This window comes from Schistocerca nitens, chromosome 9, assembly GCF_023898315.1.
Source record: "Schistocerca nitens isolate TAMUIC-IGC-003100 chromosome 9, iqSchNite1.1, whole genome shotgun sequence".
Classification (NCBI taxonomy): Eukaryota; Metazoa; Arthropoda; class Insecta; order Orthoptera; family Acrididae; genus Schistocerca; species Schistocerca nitens.
In genome coordinates this window covers 430985010-431003869 of record NC_064622.1, presented here as the reverse complement: position 1 = coordinate 431003869, position 18860 = coordinate 430985010, and the positions used below count along the sequence as shown (strand labels likewise).

General features: G+C 43.3%; 1 protein-coding gene across 1 annotated transcript in view; it reads right to left on the bottom strand.

Moving 5' to 3' along the window:
* The window catches only part of LOC126203761 (uncharacterized), a 74843-nt gene that overhangs the window by 30858 nt on the left and 25125 nt on the right, over positions 1-18860 (bottom strand). The gene's annotated exons all lie outside the window — the stretch shown is intronic.

Sequence of the window (18860 nt, the reverse complement as noted above, 5' to 3'; positions counted from 1 at the left end):
AGTCTTGTGCTTATTGAAGAAGCTGTGTTCAGGAACAGTAATTTTTTCTTCGTAGACTCCTGTTCATTCCTGTACTTAATGTACTGCTGATCTGACGTACGGCTCTAGGAAACTATTAGACTGGCTCAGGTAGCAGTTTACACATTCACATCGACTACTGTATACACATGGACTGACCGTTCCTCACACGAATAAACATCTCTTTGGGAATGAAATTTTCACTCTGCAGCGGAGTGTGCACTGATATGAAGCTTACTGGCAGATTAAAACTATGTGTCGGACCGAGACTCGAACTCGGTACCTTTGCCTTTCGCAATCAAGTGCTGTACCGACTGAGTTACGCAAGCACGACCAACGACCCTTCACCACAGCATCAAAATTTTCACAGCAAAGTGAAAATTTCATTCCGGATACATCCCGTAGGCTGTGACTAAGTCATGTCTTCGCAATATTCTTTCTTCCCGGAATGCTGGAAGATTCACAGAAGAGCTTCTCTGAAGTTTGGAAGATAAGAAATGAGGTAGTGTCAGAATCGAAGCTGTAAGGACGGATCGTAAGTCGTGCGTGAGTACCTCAGTTGGTAGAGCAATTGCCCGCTACGCTCGTAGACTGTGCGACTGATTCCGGCGGAGGTTCGAGTCCTCCCTCGGGCATGAGTGTGTGCGTTTGTCCTTAGGATAATTTATGCTAAGCAATGTGTAAGCTTAGGGACTGATGACCTTAGCAGTTAAGTCCCATAAGATTTCACACACATTTGAACATCTGAACAATTGCCCGCGAAAGACAAAGGTTCCGAGTCTCGGTCCGGCAAACAGTTTTAATCTACCACGAAGTTTAAAACATCTGCCGGCCGCGGTGGTCTAACGGTTCTAGGCGCGCAGTCCGGAACCGCGCGACTGCTACGGTAGCAGGTTCGAATCCTGTCTCGGGCATGGATGTGTGTGATGTCCTTAGGTTAGTTAGGTTTAAGTAGTTCTAAGTTCTAGGGGACTGATAACCACAGATGTTAAGTCCCATAGTGCTCAGAACCATTTGAACAATTTTTTTAAAACATCTCTATGATTTTCTTAATAGAGTAAAATGCGGTTTTCATCTTCTGTCCATTTCTCATTCGTCCACGCAACGGAAGATGTTTTATTGCTGACTGTGTTGTGTTGGAATGGTTTAATTTCAAATGGTTCAAATGGCTCTAAGCACTATGAGACCTAACATCTGAGGTCATCAGTCCCCTAGACTTAGAACTACTGAAACCTAACTAACCTAAGGACATCACACACATCCATGCTTGACGCAGGATTCGAACCTGCGACCGTAGCAGCAGCGCGGTTCCACCCTAAGCACCTAGAACTGCTCGGCCACAGCATGGTTCAAATGGCTCTGAGCACTATGTGACACAACTTCTGAGGTCATCAGTCCCCTAGAACCTAGAACTACTTAAACCTAACTAACCTAGGGATATCACACACATCCATGCCCGAGGCAGGATTCGAACCTGCGACCGTAGCGGTCTCGCGGGCCACAGCATGGTTCAAGTTTACATTATCAAGAGAAAGCCGATATAACTTCAGATGTCTGACAGCTATTTTGTCTGAACAAATAGACTGTATAGCTCATTTCGGTACCAAGTTCATTCTTGTTGTATGCTATTTGCTCTGTGCATAAGAATGGGATGATGGAAATACTGACGGTTCAGATACAGATCTGGGTGAGACGGTTTACGACACACGGAGTAGCGAAACCGACCGTCTATTTTCCACTCAACTTTAACATCTAACAAAGTTACTTATCCTTCTTTCACCATTTTCTTAGTAAATTTTATATTGCGATGTATACTCTTCATATGTTCAATACATTGCTTAATTATTGATTGTGCCATGAGGATGAATCGAAAAGGTAAAATTAGTATAACGATAAAAACAGGACGGAGGCAGAAGAACACAATTTATGGCACAATTCAAAATTTAAAATTCTCCAGAAAGAAATTGGCCATAGCCGATGAAAACGGGTTACCTCGTGGCCATTCGAACTGCCATTTCATAATATTTCACACGAATCAAACGGTTAGAGGTGGTCGAAATAATCTGATATCTGGAGAGAAATGGCTGTTGAGCAAACGGAACGTATCTTTTAAATTAGCCGGCCGTGGTGGTGGTCTGGAACCGCCCGACCACTACGGTCGTAGGTTCGAATCCTGCCTCGGGCATGGATGTGTGTGATGTCCTTAGGTTAGTTAGTTTTAAGTACTTTTAAGTTCTAGGGGACTGATGACCCCAGAAGTTAAGTCCCATAGTGCTCAGATCCATTTGAACCATTTTTAAATGTCTCGGAACACATCACCGAATATTCAGGTAACGTAATGTTAACAGAAAATTCCTAACAATTGCTGCTTTTTACATCGATGAAGTGCTGCGCACCATTTTCTGAATTTTCAGGCACGAATAGCAGCTCTGCTCAAGGTATGGCACCTGTAGTTTATTCAGTGCTATGCTGTAGCACGGGTTAGGACAAGAAAGCGTGGCGGGCTGCATCAAACCATTCAAAAGACAGATGACGAAAAAAATAAAAATAAAAAAAGTTGTATCTGTGTCAGTATGTGGAGAGAATTCGTGTGTACCTGCAGTCTCAATGTGTGCTACAGGAAGGAATTACATCGAGAGAAATTAGGCGATCTCGGAACGCAGGAGGTTTTCCCGCCTTTGCTGATGTATACTGACTTCACAGATTAACATCTTCTACATCTTCCTCCATATCTTCGTACACACTCTACAAACCACCGCACGGTGCAAGGCGGAGGGTATTTTGTACGATTAATAGTCACTTCCTCTCGTATACCACTGACAAACAGCGTGAGGGAAAAAGAGTGTATAAAGGTCTCTATTTCTCGTATGTTACCGTCACGGTCTCTACACGAAATATACATGGAGGGCAGTAGAATCGTTCTGCAGTCGGCCTCAAATTCTTATTCCAAAATCAGATTTTCTAAATTAGCGCAATAGTGTCTTGCGGAAAGAGTGTCGTCTTCGCTCCAGGGATACCCATGCGAGTTCACGAAGCATCTTCGTGATATCGAACCAACCGGTAACAAATCTAGCAGCCCGCCTCTGAATTGTTTCGATGTTTTCCCTTAATCCCATCTGATGAACCTAGACACTCGAAATCAAGAACTGATCACACTAGCATTCTATACGATGTCTCCTTGATGTATGGCTACGCTTTCCCAAAACTGTGCCAATAAAACGAAGTCGAGCGCTCGCCTTCCTTACTTCGAACATGACTTCTTCATTCCATTTTATATCTCTTCAGGAAACTATTCCCAGGTATTTAATCGAGGTGATTGCGTCAACCTGCAGCCTACTAATGCCATAGTCGAATGTTACAAGATTGTTTGTCTTTCTCCATTAACTTACATTTTTCTAAGATTAGAACAAGCTGCCATTCATCACACCAAATTGAAATTTTCGTGTCATATTTTATATCCCGACTGTCACAAGATACCTTACCGTACACCATAGACCTGCCAGCAAATAGCCGTAACTTTCTGCTCGCCCTGTCCGTCGCGTCATTTATATATAGAGCGAATAAGAGTGGTCCTATCACCCTTCCCTGCAGCACACATGAAGTTCCCCTTGCTTCTAATGAACACTCGTCGTCGAGAGAACGGTCCTAATATTTAAAAAATCTTCAAGCCACCCACATATGTGGTAACCTATTCCGTATGCTCAGACCTTCGTCGACAATCTGCAGTGGGGTACCACGTCAAACGCTTTGCTGAAATCTATGAATATGGAATCTGCCTGTTCCCCTCCATCCGTAGTTATTAGGGTACCCTATGAGAAAAATGCAAGCTGAGAGTCGCACGAGGGAAGCTTTCTAAATTCGTGCTGATTTGTGGGCAGAAGCTTTTGTGTCTCAAGGAGATTTATTATATTCGAACTCAGAAGTTTTTCAGAAAGTCTACAGAAAACCGATGTGTAGGATATTTGTCTGTGACTATGCGGGTCAGATTTTTACTATCCTTATATGCAGTCGGTTGGGACTCCGCGCTTAGCGAGGCATGAGTGATAAATATATGCAAAGTAAGGTGCCAGCGCCGCAGAGTACTCTGTTTACAACCGAAGTGTGGGATTCCAGCTGGTGCTGGTGCCGGTGGCTCATGCTCGACTGCACCAATTATGCTACCAGCAACACATTAGCGTATGGTGTTTTACCTAGCAGTCAGGCGCAACAAACAGCTGTGAATACAATTTTGGGTGACACTTCAAGAGAGCTTTCTTAACAAATGGGATGCGACACAATTTGTGGTTAATTTAGTGTAAAATTATTCTATGTGATCTCTCTTTGTTCTCAAAGAACGGACTTACGCAAATTTCAAAATAATAGGTTAACATATTAAAACAGTAGGCTAGGGCATTTCAATGCAATTGCCACCCCATGGCATTAAGAGAAAAAATAGCCCCGCCACATGACGGGATGTATGAGTGCGCGCGTAGCCCCACGTCAAGAAACAGTTTCCAGCGTCGGGGTGAAAGCGTTAAGTCAGCTATACTTGTTGACACTCATTCTCATTGCTAGTCTTTACCACAACTCTCTTTTATTTCGGGATAAGCCACGTCAGTGACTAGTAATTTGTAAAATGATCAGGTCCTAGTCCGCTTTTACGCCTTTGACGAAATTTAAAACTTAATTGTCTAGTTTTTAGTTCCGTAATTACTTCTGCTTGTGTGCATGTCTTTAGAAAAATATTATTTCCCATAATTCATCAATTATTTCTATTACCACTCACGTTAAATGCTAAAATTAGTAAGAAAAGACGAGTCCTGCCGGATATGTTGCGAGAAACCAAAACTGAATACGAAGACAAAAAAGACTTTAATTTTTGGGTGAGGAGGGAAAATAATTATGTGACGTTAAACATAGCTGATAATTTCGTATGTTATGTAATAAACAAACCAACTTGAATGGGAACGAACAGACGAAGATATTAACACGAAAGTCTTCAGTATGTATGTTATTGACACCCTACTATCAATTTATAACAGACCGTGCAGTGTAATTACGTGCTATACCTATATGCACCGAATCCTTAGCAACAGAACAATTCTTTGTGGAGCCACTATCGGAAAAGATTTCAGACTACAGAAAAAGTGCCATAAGAATAATATCAAAAATTGTCATCAGCTTAACTGTAAATATTTGCTTAAACAGCTTAGGACTGTAACCACAGCATATCAGTACGTGTACAACTTGGTTACGCACATTGGGACTAACATCAATAATTATTACCCAGTCACAACCATGAAACAGAAGCCAGATAAAGGAACACATATGTTAACATTTAGAGCAAGGAATAAATTTTTGCAATAGATTGACCAAAGAGATTGCAGAGTTAAAAATTTCGATTTCATTCCATTAAAAAGTCACTTAAAATCCAAACGGTTAATACATCACTGGAAAAGCGCCTTTAAAGATTAAGTACTATGGACTGAAAAACTATTTTTAGAATGCTGTAGGTGGGGATAAAATGTTGATACAACATATTAATAAACACATGTGGTACTGTGCCGTATACGGTCAAACTAAACAAGTTAACGTAAAATGAGATCTGTACAGGATTATGCACTAAAATCCCTTCCAGTCTCCCGAGCATCAAATGTGGACATATGATGACTCAGATTTTCAGACATACGGAAATAACAATACTAACAAAAAACAAAGCCAGAAGTTTTGGCCGTTCATTACAAATAGTTTGTGTGTGTGTGTGTGTGTGTGTGTGTGTGTGTGTGTGTGTGTGTGTGTGTGTGTGTGTGTTTGTGTGTGTGTGAAAGAGAGAGAGAGAGAGAGAGAGAGAGAGAGGGAGAGAGAGAGAGAGAGAGCGAGAGAGAGAGAATTTATGAACTAACGACTGCAATAATATGGCTTTATGCAAGAATGTTCAAATGTACCAAAGGGACCAAACTGTTGAGCTCATCTGTCCCTAGACTTACACACTACTTAAACCAACTTACGCTAAGAACAACACAAAAGCCCATGCCAGAGGGAGGAATCGAACCTCCGGCGGGAGGGGACGCGCAATCCGTGACATAGTGCCTCTAACCGCTCGGCCACTCCGCACGGCTATATACGAATGAAATAGCTCTTGAAGCACGTCTGCAATAAGACGACACGTTAATTATCATTATTTTAATTATACCTCTTTGCAGATTAAAACTATGTGTCCAAAAGCGATTGCAAGCCATTAGTTTTACCTTTCACGGGAAAATGATTTACCGACTGAGGTATTCTGTCGTAATGGGTTAGTTGCATTCACATTTTTATTTCCGACAGCTCATCTCCCCTACTGTCCATACTGCACACAAATTCTCCTACGTACTTTTTAGTTTGCGGAGTACGCAATATGGATTGTGACTAAACGGAAGACACATGGAATAGAAATAGACGACGATAAGGAATTCTTCTAACACTAAAGTAAAATAACACATCGAGGCTACAAAAAGCAGATTGCCACAGGCAAGGAAGGTACCCATGGGTAAGAAAAGTCTGCTAGTATCTGAGGAAGAAATTTCTGGGAACGTAGCTTTGCATCACAGCGTTTTATGATAACGACTCACGGACTGCGGGGAACCCCGGAAAGAAAAGAATGGAAGGGTTTGAGATGTGGTGCTACAGAAAAATGTTGAAAATTAGGTGGACTGAGAAGGATGGACTGATAAGGAACAAGGTAGTCTTCCGCAGAATCGGTGAAGAAAAGAACATATGGAAAACACTGACGAGAAGAGCGGACTATGTAGTAGTATATATGTTAAGAGGCCAGGGAATAACTTCCATGACACTAGAGAGAGCCGTTGAGGGCGAAGCAGTGTGAAAAGACAGTTTAGAATGGAGCCAACCGACGATTGGCGACGTGGAGCATAAGTGCTACTCTGTGGTGAAGAGGACGGCACAAAAGAGGACCTCATCAAACCGTCAGAAGACAGATGACTCCCCTTCCTTCACAAAAAGAAAGAAAAAATGACCTAGTATTTGTGGAAGAAGTTTATTGTGGACTTTGTAAATAATTTGTGGACGAACAAACTCATAAATCCCAAAGGTGAGTTCGAAGCGTTGAGCTGAAGAAGCACTAAAGTGACCTGGCGTAACAACACAGAAGACCGACTGCAGACAAACAATTTTATCACTTTTTTATAATGCCTTGTTGATTCTTTCGTGTGTTATTTTTCTGAAGAAACGGCAGAAGTCCAGGGTTCGCGTTTAAAGTTTCACGTGCCAGGGTGGACCAGTGAACCACAGCCGTCGGGTCGGCTTTTACTGAAAAGCCGGGACCAGCGCACGCTGCGCGCGTTCCGCTGTTCTGCTCAATAATGCAGGGACCTCCACTCTGGCGGCGCATGGCGCCCGCCGAGAGTCGTTAGTGGGGAGCATCTCTCTTCTGCAGCTGGCGGTCTGCCTGTAGCGAGGGGAGCAGATAGAAAATGCAGACAATCCCCTACTTACTCATTAGCTCGTTTGCGTGAGTCACGTGAGATATTACGGTCCTTCACTCATCTCACCTGATTCCTACTCCTTCTTCTTCTTCTTCAATATATTTCAGTCCTCTACTGGATATAGGCCACTTCCATATTTTTCCACTGTTTTCAATTTTTAGCTACGACCTCATACCTGTGTGTTCCAGCGACGAGCGTCACCTCATCAAGCCGTCTCTCCCTGGGTTTTTAATGCCTCTCTTGTGAACATATGGTCTCCAGAACAATTCTAGAGATCCACATGCTCTGATCTTTTCGAGCTACTGTCCGACTCGCCGCCCCTTCAGGCTTGGAGTTCTCTCAAGGACATCTTTTACCTTCTTCTTCTTCTTATTCTTCTTCCTATAATGTCCTCTGATCAAATCCTTTCCCTGAGGCTGACTCCTGTTATATACCTCTCCACATCCCATTGTGAGATCTTTAGTTTAAAAGCACTTAGAATCATCGTTACCAGATCGTAGATTTAGACTGGTAGTATGCCCTTGTTATAGACTTCAGCCTTCCGGTCATTTGGGACACCACTGTTGCTCGGTATATATCTTTGTGGAAAGCTACCCACATCACTCCTATTCTGCGATGAATTCCTACATTCTAATTGTTTTTCCATAGCTTGAGGTCTAGCTTGTTTAGTTTGGTTTCCAAATGTCATTGGTTGGTTGTCTGGGCGTAGTATTTATGTTTTATTCATCTTCATTTCCAAACCCATCTTTTCAGAGGAAAGTTATAGGCCTCGGAAAATACTCTATCTTTCTTAAAAATCTTCACTTATGAACACAACATCGTCAGAAAAGAGCAGTTGGTTCAGTTGTGAGTCACTGATTTTTATTCCTTTGTTATTCCAATCTAGTTATTTGAATACATGTTCTAATGGAAGGGAGCACGGTTTCAGAGAGGTTGTATCACCTCAAGAGCTTTATATACTGTAGGTTCATACACACAGCAAAGCGCAACACAATTAAAGGATCACTTTTTCTAAAGCTCCTAATTATCTTCCACTGCGATGTGTATGTTTGAAATTTGGCTTCAATGTGACTACAGCCTTCCTTTCTAATGGTGCAAAAGTTTAGTGGCCTACAACGTCACCCTCGAGCTTGGCGACACTTGTAAGAGCAAGGTGTCGGGACATGGTTGGTTAATGACATTGGCACTAAATTTGCCCAAAATCCTGCCTACGCCACCACACGACGGAAAGGTATTTACAAACGCTCTTATTCGCATTTCACCCTTTTTCTTGAAGCTTCTGCGTTGGAGGTAAGGACCGCGACGCACAGCGTAATGGATGAAGACCTTTTCGCCAATAAGATCCCTTAGGCAAATCAAAGAAACTGAGACGGAATGGCTGCAGGAAAAATGGGAAGACATCGAAAAAGAAATGATTGTCGGAAGGAGGGACTCAGCGTACAGGAAATTTAAAACAACCTTCGGTGACATTAAAAGCAAGGCCGATGGCATTAAGAGTGCCACGGGTATACCACTATTAAATGCAGACGAGAGATCAGATAGGTCGAAAGAATACATTGAAAGCCACTATGAGCTGGACGATTTCTTTGAAGTGATGGAAGAAGAAACAGAAGTCAATGTAGAGAGCTTTGGAGGACTTAACATCAAATAAGGGAGAAGGGATTGATAACATTCCATCACAATTTCTAAAATCTTTGGGGGAAGTAGCAACAAACCGACTATTTACGTTGGTGTGCAGAATGTATGAATCAGGTGACATACCATCTGACTTTCTGAAAAATATCATCCACACAGTTCCGAAGACAGCAAGAGCTGACAAGTGCGAGAACTATCGCAAAATCAGATTAAGAGCTCGTGCATCCAAGCTGCTGACAAGAATGATATACAGAAGAATGGAAAACAAAATAGACGATATGCTAGATGACGATCAGTTTGGCTTTAGAAAAGGTAAAGGCACAAGAGAGCAAATTCTGACGTTGCGGTTGATAATGAAAGGCAGACTACAGAAAAATCAAGACCCGTTCATAGAAGTTCTCGCCCTGGAAAAAGCGTTCGACATTGTAAAATGTTCGAAATTCTGAGAAAAATAGGGAAAAGCTATGAGGAGAGACGGGTAATATACCGGGGTGATCAAAAAGTCAGTATAAATTTGAAAACTGAATAAACCACGGAATAATGTAGATAGAGAGGTACAAATTGACACACATACTTGGAATGACATGGGGTTTTATTAGAACCGAAGGATACAAAAGTTCACAAAATGTCAGACAGATGGCGCTTCATCTGATAAGAATAGCAATAATTAGCATAACAAAGTAAGACAAAGCGAAGATGATGTTCTTTACATGAAATGCTCTCAATATGTCCACCATCATTCCTCAACAATAGCTGTAGTCTAGGAATAATGTTTTGAACAGCACTGTAAAGCATGTCCGGAGTTATGGTGAGGCGTTGGCGTCGGATGTTGTCTTTCAGCACCCCTAGAGATATCGGTCGATCACGATACACTTGCGACTTCAGGTAACCCCAAAGCCAATAATCGCACGCACTGAGGTCTGGGGACCTGGGAAGCCAAGCATGACGAAAGTGGTGGCTGAGCAAACGATCATCACCAAACGACGCGCGCAAGAGATCTTTCACGCGTCTAGCAATATGGGGTGGCGCGCGTGGTTCTAATAAAACCCCATGTCATTCCAAGCATGTGTGTCAATTTTTACCTCTCTATCTACATTCTTCCGTGGTTTATTAAGTTTTCAAATTTATACTGACTTTTTGATCACCCGGTAAAATAAGAGCCAAGAGGGTATAATAAGATGGACGACTGAGAATGAATTGCTCAGATTAAAAAGGCTGTAAGATAGGGATGTAGTCTTTCGCCCATACTGTTCAATCTGTACATCGAAGAAGCAATGGCCGGCCGGTGTGGCCGAGCGGCTATAGAGCCATTTGAACCATTTGAAGAAGTAATGATGGAAATAAAAGAAAGGTTCAAGAATGGAATTAAAATTCAAGGTGATATCACTGTTAAGTTTCGCTGATGACATTGCTATCCTGAGTGGAAGTGAGGAAGAATTACGTGATCTACTGAATGGAATGAACAATCTAATAAGTACAGAATATGGTTTGAGAGTAAATCGAAGGAAGACGAAATTAATAAGAAGTAGCAGAAATGAGAACGGCGAGAAACTTAACATCATGATTGATGGTCACGAAGTAGATGAAGTTAAGGCTGCAAAATAACTAATGACGGACGGAACACGGAGGACATCAAAAGCAGAGCAGCAATGGCAGAAAAGGCATTCCTGGCCAAGAGGTCTACTAATATCAAATATCGGCCTTAATTTGAGGAAGAAATTTCTGAGAATGTACGTTTGGAGTACAGCATTGTACGGTAGTGAAACATGGAGTGTGGGAAAACCGGAAAAGAAAAGGATCGGAAGATGAGTAATATGGTGCTACATTCGAATGTTGAAATGTAGGTCGACTGATAAAGTAAGGAATGAGGAGGTTGTGTGCAGAATCGGAGAGAGAAGGAACCTGTGGGAAACACTGACAAGTAGAAGGAACAGGTTATAGGACATCTATTAAGACATGAGGAAATGGAAATGACTTCAATGTTACTAGAGGGAGCTGTAGAGGGAAATTTTGGAAATTTGTGGTAAGGATTATGGGACCAAACGGCTGAGGTCATCGGTCCCTAGGCTTACGCACTACTTAATGCAACTTAAACTAACTTACGTTGAGGACGACACACACACCCATGCCCGAGGGAGGACTCGAACCTCCGGTCGGGGGGGGGGGGGGGGGCGCAAAACGTGACAAGACGCCCTAGACTGCACGGCTACCCCGTGCGGCAGCTATAAACTGCAAAAACTGTAGAGGAAGACAGAGATTGGAATACATGCAGCAAATAATATAGGACGTAGGTAGGAAGTGCTACTCTGGGATGAAGAGGTTGGCGCAGGAGAGGAATCTGTGGTGGACCGCATCAAACCAGTCAGAAGACTGATGACCCAACAAAAACTGAGGATAATGAGCAAGGGCTCTACATTAGCAGTGTGTTGATGAGAATTTGGATCTTACTGTAGGCGTGCAGTTGCCGTGACCACTGCATCCGAATGTCTTACCGTTCAGAGCAGCTGCCTAGTAAGCAGGAGACGTGGGTTGGAATCCCAGTCCGGCACAGATTTTCGTCTTTCCCCATTGACTTTAATCAATGCTCACAGGCACCCAATGTCTATAATTCCTTTGTGTCTTTATTCATACAAGCTGCTGGATCGAAAACGACATCTCTCCATCTCTCCTTTGGGACATGTCCGTAACTGCCTGCTGCACATCCTCCTCCTAAGGGAATCGATGACCCTTCAAGACCTTTTCTAGGAGATCGAAAGCGTCACCATCGCATGAGCAGAGATAGGGTGGTGTGCTCGATTGTCTCCTATTTCAGGGGACGCAGCTTCTTCCAGATCGACCGGTGACTTGTGTCAAAACTCCACCAGCACAGATCTTGACCCAACAACGGTGGTTTTTGTGACTTTATGTCACATACGCATACTTCATTACATTGAATGTATACGAATTTGCGAAAATCGACAAGCATCAGTTATAGAATGGAACGACGCCAGTGATAATTTGTGCCGGACCGGGTATCGAACCCGGTTGTCCAGATAATCGTGAGCATTCTCCGATGCTATCCTTCGGCAGCCAAGAATGGATAACAGCAAGCTGGTCTTGTTTAGAAGCATTTGGTACAAGGTCGCCATAACTCACGTTTCCGCATTTACCGCAAGCACGTCCGAAAGACACCAATGCCACGCTCTTGCCCTGCCTACATGTCGGTACTTATATACCAGCATCAGTCGCGTTATGTATCATATAAGCTGCAGCAATCACCTCAAATATATATATATATATATATATATATATATATATATATATATATATATGTGTGTGTGTGTGTGTGTGTGTGTGTGGGAGTGTGTGTGTTTTGTGCAAGTGTGCGCACAATATACGTGCAATAGAGGTAAAGACGACTAGTAGGCGAATGCATCGTCTTATTGTTAAGTGCATTATGAATGGTGCTGTATATGTTTCCTAACCTGCTATGCTTTATCCCAATTAACAAAATAATATCGATAGGAAGGTTTAACGAAATATGAAAATGACATTTGAAATATGTAAGACTAACTTCTTCTCCTTGGTCTCCTACATTTCCTGCGTTAGGCAAGAGGATGTTCTCTCATCAAAAATGGTCTGTCCATCTCTTCTTAAGTCTTCCAACATGTGCTGTTCCTGCCGTCTCAGAACCTAAGGCTGGTTTGGGAAATCGTTCTTAAAAGGTGTTGCGATATTTGGTTACTATGCTTTCAACTGGCTATACTTTTTGTTCTTGTTGCACTGTTGTGTTTTTGTGTGGTCTGTTATTGAGTAGCTTTCTATTGTTCTTGGGAATATCATTCCTGGAACACGATATTCACTTCATGAAGAAGTATTAAACGAGCTACATATTGACAAAATTTTACTCTCGTTCTCTTTCTGGTCTTATTGTTAAGCGCATTATGAATGGTGCTGTATATAATTCCAAATCTACTGTGCACGACTAATGTGAGTGAATATTGCTGAAAATAGTAACGCATGAAAAATCCAGTAACACACGGAGAATGTTGTTGTTGTTGTGGTCTTCAGTCCTGAGACTGGTTTGATGCAGCTCTCCATGCTACTCTGTCCTGTGCAAGCTTCTTCATCTCCCAGTACTTACTGCAACTTACGTCCTTCTGAATCTGCTTAGTGTATTCATCTCTTGGTCTCCCTCTATGATTTTTACCCTCCACACTGCCCTCCAATGCTAAATTTGTGATCCCTTGATGCCTCAGAACATGTCCTACCAACGGGTCCCTTCTTCTTGTCAAGTTGTGCCACGAACTCCTCTTCTCCCCAATTCTATTCAATACCTCCTCATTAGTTAAGTGATCTACCCATCCAATCTTCAACATTCTTCTGTAGCACCACATTTCGAAAGCTTCTATTCTCTTCTTGTGCAAACTATTTATCATCCATGTTTCACTTCCATACATGGCTACATTCCATACAAATACTTTCAGAAACGAATTCCTCACACTTAAATCTATACTCGAAGTTAACAAATTTCTCTTCTTCAGAAACGCTTTCCTTGCCATTACCAGTCTACATTTTATATCTTCTCTACTTCGACAATCATCAGTTATTTTGCTCCCTAAATAGCAAAACTCCTTTACTACTTTAAGTGTCTCATTTCCTAATCAAATTCCCTCAGTATCACACGACTTAATTCGACTACATTCCATTATCCTCGTTTTGCTTTTGTTGATGTTCATCTTATATCCTCCTTCCAAGACACTACCCATTCTGTTCAACTGCTCTTCTTAGACCTTTGCTGTCTCTGACAGAATTACAATGTCATCGGCGAACCTCAAAGTTTTTATTTCATCTCCATGGATTTTAATACCTACTCCGAATTTTTCTTTTGTTTCCTTTACTGCTTGCTCAATATACAGATTGAATAACATCGGGGAGAGGCTACAACCCTGTCTCACTTCCTTCCCAACCGCTGCTTCCCTCTCATATTCCACGACTCTTATAACTGCCATCTGGTTTCTGCACAAATTGTAAATAGCCTTTCGCTCCCTGTATTTTACCCCTGCTACCTTTAGAATTTGAAAGAGATTATTCCAGTCAACATTGTCAAAAGCGTTCTCTAAGTCTACAAATGCTAGAAATGCAGGTTTGCCTTTCCTTAATCTTTCTTCTAAGATAAGTCGTAAGGTCAGTATTACCTCACGTGTTCCAACATTTCTACGGAATCCAAACTGATCTTCCCAAAGGTTGGCTTCTACTAGTTCTTCCATTCGTCTGTAAAGAACTCGCGTCAGTATTTTGCAGCTGTGGCTTATTGAACTGATTGTACGGTAGTTCTCACATATGTCTACACCTGCTTTCTCTGGGATTGGAATTATTACACTCCTGGAAATTGAAATAAGAACACCGTGAATTCATTGTCCCAGGAAGGGGAAACTTTATTGACACATTCCTGGGGTCAGATACATCACATGATCACACTGACAGAACCACAGGCACATAGACACAGGCAACAGAGCATGCACAATGTCGGCACTAGTACAGTGTATATCCACCTTTCGCAGCAATGCAGGCTGCTATTCTCCCATGGAGACGATCGTAGAGATGCTGGATGTAGTCCTGTGGAACGGCTTGCCATGCCATTTCCACCTGGCGCCTCAGTTGGACTAGCGTTCGTGCTGGACGTGCAGACCGCGTGAGACGACGTTTCATCCAGTCCCAAACATGCTCAATGGGGGACAGATCCGGAGATCTTGCTGGCCAGGGTAGTTGCCTTACACCTTCTAGAGCACGTTGGGTGGCACGGGATACATGCGGACGTGCATTGTCCTGTTGGAACAGCAAGTTCCCTTGCCGGTCTAGGAATGGTAGAACGATGGGTTCGATGACGGTTTGGATGTACCGTGCACTATTCAGTGTCCCCTCGACGATCACCAGTGGTGTACGGCCAGTGTAGGAGATCGCTCCCCACACCATGATGCCGGGTGTTGGCCCTGTGTGCCTCGGTCGTATGCAGTCCTGATTGTGGCGCTCACCTGCACGGCGCCAAACACGCATACGACCATCATTGGCACCAAGGCAGAAGCGACTCTCATCGCTGAAGACGACACGTCTCCATTCGTCCCTCCATTCACGCCTGTCGCGACACCACTGGAGGCGGGCTGCACGATGTTGGGGCGTGAGCGGAAGACGGCCTAACGGTGTGCGGGACCGTAGCCCAGCTTCATGGAGACGGTTGCGAATGGTCCTCGCCGATACCCCAGGAGCAACAGTGTCCCTAATTTGCTGGGAAGTGGCGGTGCGGTCCCCTACGGCACTGCGTAGGATCCTACGGTCTTGGCGTGCATCCGTGCGTCGCTGCGGTCCGGTCCCAGGTCTACGGGCACGTGCACCTTCCGCCGACCACCGGCGACAACATCGATGTACTGTGGAGACCTCACGCCCCACGTGTTGAGCAATTCGGCGGTACGTCCACCCGGCCTCCCGCATGCCCACTATACGCCCTCGCTCAAAGTCCGTCAACTGCACATACGGTTCACGTCCACGCTGTCGCTGCATGCTACCAGTGTTAAAGACTGCGATGGAGTTCCGTATGCCACGGCAAACTGGCTGACACTGACGGCGGCGGTGCACAAATGCTGCGCAGCTAGCGCCATTCGACGGCCAACACCGCGGTTCCTGGTGTGTCCGCTGTGCCGTGCGTGTGATCATTGCTTGTACAGCCCTCTCGCAGTGTCCGGAGCAAGTATGGTGGGTCTGACACACCGGTGTCAATGTGTTCTTTTTTCCATTTCCAGGAGTGTATATTCTTCTTGAAGTCTGAGGGTATTTCGCCTGTCTCATACATCTTGCTCACCAGATACTAGAGTTTTGTCAGGACTGGCTCTCCCAAGGCCGTCAGTAGTTCTAATGGAATGTTGTCTACTACCGGGGCCTTGTTTCGACCCAAGTCTTTCAGTGCTCTGTCAAACACTTCACGCAGTATTGTATCTCCCATTTCGTCTTCATCTACATTCTCTTCCATTTCCATAACATTGTCCTCAAGTACATCGCCCTTGTATAGACCTTTATATACTCCTTCCACCTTACTGCTTTCCCTTCTTTGCTTAGAACTAGGTTTCCATCTGAGCTCTTGATATTCATACAAGTGGTTCTCTTCTCTCCAAAGGTCTCTTTAATTTTCCTGTAGGCAGTATCTACCTTACCCCTAGTGAGATAAGCCTCTACATCCTTACATTTGTCGAGACGTTTGTATCCCTTTTTGCCTGCTTCATTTACTGCATTTTTATATTTTCTCCTTTCATCAATTAAATTCAATATTTCTTCTGTTACCCAAGGATTTCTTCTAGCCCTCTTCTTTTTACCTACTTGATCCTCTGCTGCCTCCACTACTTCATCCCTCAGAGCAACCCATTCTTCTTATACTTTATTTCCTTCCCCCATTCCTGTCAACTGTTCTCTTATGCTCTCCCTGAAACACTCTACAACCTCTGGTTTAGTCAGTTTATCCAGGTCCCATCTCCTTAAATTAGCTCCTTTTTGTAGTTTCTTCAGTTTTAACCTACAGTTCATAACCAATAGATTGTGGTCAGAGTCCACACCTGCCCATGGAAATGTCTTGCTATTTAAAACCTGGTTCCTAAATCTCTTTCTTACCGTTATATAATCTATCTGATACCTTCTAGTATCTCCAGGGTTCTTCCAGGTATACAACCTTCTTTTATGATTCTTGAACCAAGTGTTAGCTATGATTAAGTTATGCTCTGTGAAAAATTCTACCAGACGGCTTCCTCTTTCATTTCCTTCCCCCAATCCATATTCACCTACTATGTTTCCTTCTCTCCCTTTTCCTACTCTCGAATTCAAGTCTCCCATGACTATTAAATTTTCATCTCCCTTCACTATCTGAATAATTTCTTTTATCTCATCATAGATTTCATCAATTTCTTCATCATCTGCAGAGCTAGTTGGCATATAAACTTGTACTATTGTAGTAGGTGTGGGCTTCGTGTCTATCTTGGCCACAATAATACGTTCACTATGCTGTTAGTAGTACCTTACCATCACTCCTATTTTTTTATTCATTATTAAACCTACTCCTGCATTACCCCTATTTGATTTTGTATTTATAACCCTTCATTCACCTGACCAAAAGTCTTGTTCCTCCTGCCACCGAACTTCACTAATTCCCACTATATCTAACTTTAACCTATCCATTTCCTTTTTTAAGATTCCTAACCTACCTGCCCGGTTAAGGGATCTGACATTCCACGCTCCGATCCGCAGAATGACAGTTTTCTTTCTCCTGATAACGTCGTGCTCTTGAGGAATCACCGCGGGACTGCTACGGTCGCAGGTTCGAATCCTGCCTCGGGCATGGGTGTGTGAGATGTCCTTAGGTTAGTTAGGTTTAAGTAGTTCTAAGTTCTAGGGGACTTATGACCTAAGATGTTGAGTCCCATAGTGCTCAGAGCCTAAATTCAAATTCAATTCTTGAGTAGTCCCCGCCCGGAGATCCGGATGGGGGACTATTTTACCTCCGGAGTATTTTACCCAAGAGGACGCCATCATCATTTAATCATACAGTAAAGCTGCATGCCCTCGGAAAAAATTATGGTTGTTATTCCCCCTTGCTTTGAGCCGTTCGCAGTACCAGCACAGCAAGGCCGTTTTGGTTAGGGTTACAAGGCCAGATCAGTCAATCATCCAGACTGGTGCCCCTGCAACTACTGAAAATGCTGCTGCCGCTCTTCAGGAACCACACGTTTGTCTGGCCTCTCAACAGATACCCATCCGTTGTGGTTGCACCTACGGTACGGCCGTCTGTATCGTTGTCACGCTAGCCTCCTCACCAACGGCAAGGTCCATGGTTCATGGGGGGAGAATACTGGAGGTGAATTCATTGTAGCAGTGGGTATCGAGAGTGACCACTATTGATGACGATTGTGATGGCATCTTCGGATGGTGTATGTCAATCGAACACCGTTTATTCGGACAGTCAAAAGTTCTGCCTCATGATAATTCTGTCACCTGCCTATGAAATGCAAAATAATGTGCAAATTCACAGAAACAACAAAGAAACCGGTCGCGGTCGTGTTACATCTCCCCTTTTCATGTGTGGGGGCGCACTTCTGCGTAATGATATCATTTGATTCGCTTATGTCCGCAGAAATTAATAAATCTTTGGTAATATTTATGTTTACAAGGTCGCTATGATCGTCAGTCATGCGAAATGAAAAAGAATTCACTTATTTCAACATACGAGATTCAATATCTTGATGTCTGAATTTGGTGGTATGTGCAGTGTTTGCGTTTAAACTACGACCAAACGGGCCTAAGGAGGCTCAGCGGTACCGACCGACCACCGTGCCATCCTCAGCCGATAGGTGTTACTGGATACGAATGTGAAGGCTCAGCACACCTCTATCTCTGCAGTTTGTCAGTTTTCGTGACTGCAGCCGCTACTTGCGCCATGTAGCTCCTCAATTGGACAGTGTTTGCGTACCATTATTAAATGTGTGGCATACGTTTCTCAATCTTCACAACAGTCGCTGATCTCGCTATTTGTTTAAGTTCAGTGTCCGATAATTAATTTTTGTAAGCAGCTTCAGTTGCTGCTTCCAGAGATCAGTCGCATTACATCCGGACAGCAGATGGGATCACTGAAAAGCAGTTTTTTGAATAGGTAAGCTTTTTACTTTCAGAATAACAGAACGGCTCCGTAAGCAATAGTAACGATTAAGTTGAGACAGTGGACACATATTC